Genomic DNA, 7,984 nt, shown 5'->3' with positions numbered 1-7,984 from the left:
GGTAACAGAAGAAAGATGAGCTGTGAGCCAAGCCCAGACAGTGTTGTATTATGTTCAAACCATGAATCACTCCATCAACATTTTGGCACACCAATTCCCCATCTTGTGGAAAAATCAGATTCTTCTTTTACTGTTGTCTTCCCACACAGGAATTTTATGCAACATTGTTGCTACACATAAGCACATATTTTCTGGTCATGATTCTCCCACATCCTAACTGGTGTGAATTGCCCACAGGGATGAGAACCCACTTTGCAGAAACTACTTTACTGTTTGCCTACTATCAAGTAGCTCTACCCACAGGGGAGAGGTTTCATCTTTGACAGAATGACTGTATTTATTTATAAAACAGTATCCCCTATGTGATGGTCAATTTTATGTATCAACTTGGCTATTATATCCCAGTTTTTAACTTAAACACTTCTCTAGGTGTGGCTGTGAAAATATTTTATAGATGTTGTTAACACCGTCAGTTGACTTCAAATAAATGAGATTATCTTCCATAATCTGCGAAGGCCCCTCAGTTGAAGGTCTTTATGAACAAAACTGAGGCTTCCCCCAAGAAAGCAGAAATTCTGCCTCAAGACTGCACCACCAGTTCCTGCCCTCTTCCTTGGATGGCAGAGGGTATGGGCTGCATTCAGATCTTCTCTCAAGAGACCACTGAGGCAGAGGAGTATAGTACAAATTCCTGCATTTGGTCCTGTCGATGACCCAACAACGTGTATATTTACCTCAAATCCTTATTTGTCAACTTGAAGGTAACATTACCTAACCTCCCAGGGTTATTGTAAAGAGCAAATAAAACAATGTATATAGAAGTGTTTCATAGATAATAAAATGTGAGAAATCATCATTACATAGGGGCTCAGTAATTATTTGTAAACTGAGTTAAGTATTTATTTATAAGCATCTTGATCGGTTTTCTCTCAACCGTAGGCAGTGAAACATAGTTCATCATCATTCTATGTAGAATATTTATAATAGAATATTTATATGTACATTATTTATTTATTGTGGTACTGGGGTTTAAACACAGGGCCTCACATATGCTGGGCAAGCACTGACCTAAATTTCCAGCCCTTTTTAAAAAATGTTAATTTTGAGAAAGAGTCTTGCTAAATTGCCCAGGCTGGCCTCAAGCTCATGATCCTCCTGCCTCAGCCTCCCAGGTAGCTAGGTTTACAGGTGTGAGCCACTATGTCTGGCTCTCTGTAGAATATATGTTTGAACACAATAAGTCATCTTCAAGCTTCAGGTCCTTGGGAAGAAGACTCATCTAAAAAGTTCAGATTGCTCCAAGTTAAAAATCAAAAGCAGAAAACTCTTTACTGTCAGGATTGTTGTGTGAACCTTTACTTCCCACCATAACCCATGGAATGACCCTCTACCAGCCTACTTCTAACTTGAACCCAGACAAGGAAATAGACCTCTTGATGGTGATGGTCATTGTTCTTGTAAAGACTGTTGGCTGTCATGAAAAATGTGGTGTCTATCATGGTCCTTGGTGCACCTCCATGGATAATCCGGTAGGGCCACATGAGGGGAGAAAGGGAAGAAGCAGGCCCTGTACTCCACATGGCCAGGTACTGGTGAAGTGAGATGCCAAGGGCTCTCTTCCAGCCAGCACCACAGTACTGTCCCACTCGGTGTGGAGCAGATGAATTGGGGACAAAACAAATGCAAAGAAAAGACCAAGGTGTGTAGAGGGAGTTGCACCTGCTCAAACAGGGCAAGCCCTCTGCCCCAGCTCTATCCTCACTCTCAAATTCTGATGGATCTGTGTTCCCTCCTGAATTATTGTTAATATAATGATGCGGGGAAAACAGCACCGGCTCTGCAGGCAAACACCTGACTCTCGATCTTACATTTCCAGTTGGGTCATTTGTTGATTCATTTATAAAGCAGGAAGAAACACTCTCTTCTAAAAGTTCTTGTGACCATTACCTTAACATAGCCAAGGCTGGCAGAGGGAAGGGGCAGGCCCTGGGTTTGATCCCCAGTTGGGTTGGGGAGTTAACATAGCCCAAGTTCTTGGTGGTACAGGGTTTGGCATGTGGCAACCACTGAATGAGAATAGTTTCCCCCTTCTCATTCTTAAGGTCCACTTCTTACTCCTCTACAGTTTAGGAGGGTGGATATCAAAGGGGAAGAATTCCCACAAAGTACAGGCCACACCCTGGACCAGTGGTTGGGGGAGCTTCGACCCAGGGAGCTGGTAGAATGAGGCCGGTCTCCTCTGCATTTCGGTAAACAAGAACTTGGTAGCCGCTTTCCAACTGGCCCTGCTGGCTGGGATGGCCATCTGTGCCCTACCCAGGCAGCCCTTCCAGCCGGGGCCTAGGCTGGAACAAGCAGATGAGGACGTACTGAAGCCAGGTCTTTCTGTCTGTGTGAACCTGAGCAAGAGCATCTTCTATCATTTGGACTAGAAAAAAATGTCCAGGTCTGTAAGAGGACCTCAGGATGGTGTCTGACCCTTAGGATGGTCCAGATCAGAAGGCACTTGACCAGAGGAGGACCTCGGGAAAGCCCTCTTCCCTCAGGATCCCTTCAAGCAAAAGAGATACTTCCAGGAAGGGGAAGCAATCAGTGGTGTAAGGGTCACAGAGGAGGAGTGAGCTGTCCGTGAAATCAGGATGCTACTGTTTCTATCAACCAACTGGGAAATACTAATCTGACATGCACTGATTTGAACGGAAAGGAAGGATCTCTGGACTTTCTTTAGGGTGAACAAGTGTATCCCCTCCTTTAACACCCACGGGTTTTGGGGGTCTGTTCAAATGAGGTCTGTCTATAGAGTAGGACCTTCAAGGGGGATTAACAGGTTTATAGGACTTAATTAGCAGTCTTGAGTGAAATCTCCAGTATATAAAATCCAAATACAAAAAAAAAAACCCTGCATTTTACCAAGAATCTTAAGACAGAATTTCTAGATTAGTAGTTTTCCAGCTGCTGCCACCACCCCCCGATTTTATATGCTAAATTCCCTTTCCTCCTTTTCTTTTTTGTCCATCATTCTTTATCCAGTCAGGACTCAGCTCAGATAGACCACTAGAGGGAGCTTGTGTCCTGTCCCCAACAGATCCTGGTTACACCAGAGTGAAGGCACTGTCCTCTTAATCCTGGTCCACAGGGCGTGGCTGGCTCTAGGCGGGGCAGTAGGGTGGCCAGGCTGAGAAGCACTGGGCCTGTGTGAGCAGGACAGTGGATTTACTGGCCCATGTGGAAGGTAGAGTAGGAAGAGCCCAGGACTTGGGGATATCCTACACTTGGGATTCCAGATTGGCAGTCTCTTAGGTTAACTATACTCCTCTCTTTCTCCCTTATCAAATAAGTTTTAATGCTACTTTCTGGTTACAGTAGACCCCAATCATAACAACTGATGGATTTCTTCCTCAGGTTAGAATTAGCTTAGTTTAATTTAGCTTAGTTTAGTGCTGGGGATTGAACCAAGAGGCTTTTTACCACCAAGCTATATCCCCAGTCCTATTATTATTATTATTATTATTAGTGTGTGTGTGTGTGTGTGTGTGTGTGTGTTTTAAATTTTGTTTTAGTTGAACACAATTGTCACGAGCCGTCAGTTCATGGGCTGTGTGTGGACTGTTGCTCATAGTAGGCCCCTGAGGGGATAAGTTTGGCATTGGGAACTCTGGTGGCACCCCCCCACAGGGATAGATTGCCTGATACAGATGAACTTCCCCTTCAAGCTCTACCAAAGATCCCACCCAGCACCTGAGATGGGTGTGACCTGCCAAGATGTCAATCAACCTGCAGACTGCAAGACATTGGGAAGCTAGGCTCCGCCCTTGAAACCTTAAACCACTGGAACTATCTAGTTCCAGAACCCATGTGGACTAGATCTATCAGGGGATTCGTTTTCTGTAAATATTTCTGAGTATTTGTGCTTTGTTATTTTAATTATTTGAGACTGTAAGTCTTAGGGTGGCTTGGATTATCCTTGGCAGGAAGAAGGACCCCTTAATGAGTTGCCGGCCATGGTCCCCCATCCAATACACAATACCTTTATTTTACTTATTTATTTTTATGTGGTGCTGAGGATTGAACCCAGTGCCTTGCACATGCCAGGTAAGCACTGAGCCACAACCCCGTCACGTCATATATATATATATACCTTTAGAAACAGGGTCTCACTAAGTTGCCCAAACTGGTCTCAACTTGCAATCCTCCTGCCTTGCTCATGATTCTATAGTTTGGGAATCTTGCTCATGATACTATAGTTTGGATCTGAATTGTCCCTCAAGAGTCTACATGTTGGGCTGGGGCTGGGGCTCAGTGGTAGAGCACTTGACTAGCATGTGTGAAGCCCTGGGTTTGATTCTGAGCAGCACATGTAAATAAATAAGATAAAGGTCCATCGACAACTAAAAATTATTTTAAAAGAAAGAAAGAAAAGGGTTCATCGATCTTAGTGTGGTGCTATTGCAATATGAAAAATTTTTAAGAGATTGGGCCTAGTGAAAGGCATATCCAGTCCCCAGTTCCCTCCCCTTTCTTGCTCTTTTTGCTACCCAGATGCCATGAGATGAGCAGTTTCCTTTTCCTTGTGCTCCTGCTCTGATGTCCTGCCTTGCCACAGGCCCAAGAATGACAGAACTAAGTGACAGTGAACTGAAACCTCCAAAACTGTGAACCAAAATAAACCTTTCCTCCTTTTAAGTTGATTATCTTAGGTATTTTGTTCTAGCAAAAGAAAGTTTACTAACACATACCATCCCATGTAGATCACTAACCTTGCAGAATGTATTATTGTCTGTAATTAAAATTATATTGTTAAACTAGAAAATAAAAGATTAAAAAAAACATTGTAAAGTCAGTCTTTTGTAGAGAATATTTTACCTAAAAGTGATATTTTAGATATCTCTCTCTCTCTCTCTCTCTCTCTCTCTCTCTCTTCTGAGAACTGAACCCAGGAGGCAGGGGGCAAAGTATTGAGACAGGTTCTTGCTAAGGTGCCCAGTTTGGCCTCAGTTTTCTAATCCTCCTGCCTCAGGCTTCCAAGTAGCTGAGATTACAAGTGTGTGCCTCCAGCAGAGTCCATCAATTTTTGGATTTTGTATATATCCTGTGGTAATACGACCCTCTCTGTTTGTGGAAAAAACACCAACTAAATTATACTTACAAAAGAGGTCATTTAGTCATAGGATAGTAATTTGGTTTAAGCAATACATATACTTATGAAAAGAAAGCCAGTGTTTCTATGCTGAATAGAGTAGACTTTACGAATTGGATCTGAATTGTCCCTCAAAAATTCCTAATACTGGGTGCGGTGGCGCATGCCTGTAATCCCAGTGGTTTAGGAGGTTGAGACAGGAGGATCGCAAGTTCAAATCCAGCCTCAGCAAAAGCAAGGCTCTAAGCAACTCAGTGAAACCCTGTGTCTAAAATAGGGTTGGAGACGTGGCTCAGTGGTCAAGTACCCCTGAGTTCAATTCCTGGTAGCACCGCCCCCCCCACCCCACAAAAAAAAGTCCATCTGTTAAAGACCTGATCTCAGCTTGGTGCTATTGCGACATGAGGAATTTTTAAGAGGTTGGGCCTAGTGAAGTATTACTGGAGAAAAGAGATATTGCAAAATGATAAAGGGACCAATTCAATAAAAAGGCATAACAATCTTCTATTTGTATGTACTTAATAAGGGAGCTTTAAAATATACACTGAAAAAATAAGCTAAATTAAAATGAAAAAAAATTAGACAATTCACAACCACAGCTAGAGATTTTAATGTACTTCTCTTAGTTACTCACAGAGTAAGCAAAAGAAAAAGCCTGCAAGAGTATAGAAGTCTTGAACAATCTAATTAATCAGCTATGGACAACAACTTCAGAATACAACCATTCTTTTTCTTTCTTTTTTCCCTCAGAGCTTTATATTTAAACATAGTAGTTGGTTTCGTCCCAATAAACTCATACATGCATGGACATTGATTTCAGTTCATGACCCCCTTTCCCTCCCTACTATGGCCATTCTTTTTAAGTGTAATGCAGCACTTATTGAAACAAACCAAATCTTGCATCATAAAATAATTCTCAACAAATTTCAAATAACTGAAAGTGTACACATATATAGAGTCTGCATATGTTTCAAAATTTAAAATTAATTTCTAAGTAACTCATGATTATAAGCAGGAGAACACAATGGAAAATAGAAAATAATTTAAACTGAAAAAATAATGAAGATCTATTACATTAAAATGTACACGATACACCTAAGGCAGTGCTTTAAGGGAATTTTGTAGATTTTTTTGTTGTTGTTGTATTGGGTATTGAACCCAGGAGTGTTTTACCACTGAACAACATCCCCAGCCCCTTTTAAATTTTATTTAGAAACAGAATTGCTTAGGGCCTCACTAAGTTGCTGAGACTGACTCACAATCCTCCTGCCTCAACCTCCCAGACCGCTGGGATTATAGGCATGCACCACTGCACTCAGCTTGTAGATTTAAATATATGAACAACAATTGGCAATTAATGATGGAAGGTTTTATTTCAAGAAACTAATATAAAACAGTAAATTAAGTTCAAAGAAAGCAAAAAAGTTGAAGATAAGAGCAGAAATCAATGAACAGATGAGGCAGGAAACCAACAAAGCCAAAGCTGTTTCTTTTAAACGATTAATACAACTGATAAGCCCCAAAGACTGATCTAAAAGAGAAAGAGAACACCAGTTGTCAGTGTCAGGGCTGAAAAGGGACATTACTTAGCTCCTCATGTATTTAAAAGGTAATGAGAATATATTAAGGACAGTATAATGCTAGTAGACTTGTCAAATAAAATGAAATCACAACTTTTCAAAACTGAGACAAGCAAAACTAGAAAATCTGAATAGTCTATCCAGGCATGCCTGTAATCTCGACAACTTGGGAGAAGGAGTCAAGAGGATTGCAAGTTCAAGGCCAGCCTTGGAATCTTGGTAAGACCCTGTCTCACAATATAAAAATGGAAAGGGCTGGTGATAGAAAAAAAGAGAAGGAAGGGAGGGGAAACTGAATAGACTGTCACTGAACGTGTGTGCATAATTTGAAATTCTCCTGGAGAGGAACCCCAGATAAATTCATTGGTGAATTCTACCAAACATTCAAGGAGGACATCATATCAAATTTGTACACAAAGTGTTTCAGAAACTGGAGAAAAGGGGTGTACTTCCCAATACATTTTAAGAGGCCAAATCTGACCAGGTCATGAAAAGAAAGGAAACTTCAAGACTAATGAACACAGATATAAGAATCCCAAGACCAAAGGGTCATTTTTAATTTTTCAGGAAAAATGTAGGTTGACTTAAGATACTAAAATCAGTGTAATAAACCAAATTAACAGTGGTGGAAAATTATATGGTTACATCAATAGATAAGAAAAAGGGATTTGATAACATTTAAATTTGTGCCTAATAAAGACTTCAAAGAAGCAAGAATAGAAGTTCTTCAATATCAAGATTATGGTTTGGTTTTGTGGAAGGCGTTGGTTTGTTTTGCCTCTTGAGACAAGTTCTTGCTAAGTTGCTGAGGCTGGCCTCAAACTTGTGACCCTCCTGCCTCAGTCTCCTAAGTAGCTTGGATTACAGGTGTGCACCACTGCACCGGATTAAGAATATTTTTTTAAAAAATACCCTACTGCTAGCATTAAAATTAGTAGTGGAGGGGCTGGGGTTGTGGCTTAGCAGTAGAGTGCCCTCCTAGCATGCATGAAGCACTGGGTTCAATCCTCAGCACCACATAAACATAAAATAAAGATATTGCATCCTCCTAAAGCTAAAAAATAAAAAAGTGGAATATGTAGAATATTTCCAGAATAGTACCAATGTTTTTGAAAGTTGAGATTAACTTGCAATAGTAGGAATGGATTAAATATATAAAATATGTCTGTATCTTAAACCAAAGTTCCTAAGAGTTTTCCTACATGGCTTCACAGCCCCCATGGAAGTCATTTTTATTTCTTTAGAGAAAAGTGGCAATGAAGGCAGA

The sequence above is a fragment of the Marmota flaviventris genome, chromosome 1 (genome assembly GCF_047511675.1).
Source record: "Marmota flaviventris isolate mMarFla1 chromosome 1, mMarFla1.hap1, whole genome shotgun sequence".
In the NCBI taxonomy this organism is placed as follows: Eukaryota; Metazoa; Chordata; class Mammalia; order Rodentia; family Sciuridae; genus Marmota; species Marmota flaviventris.
Note: the sequence above shows the minus strand (reverse complement) of the source record.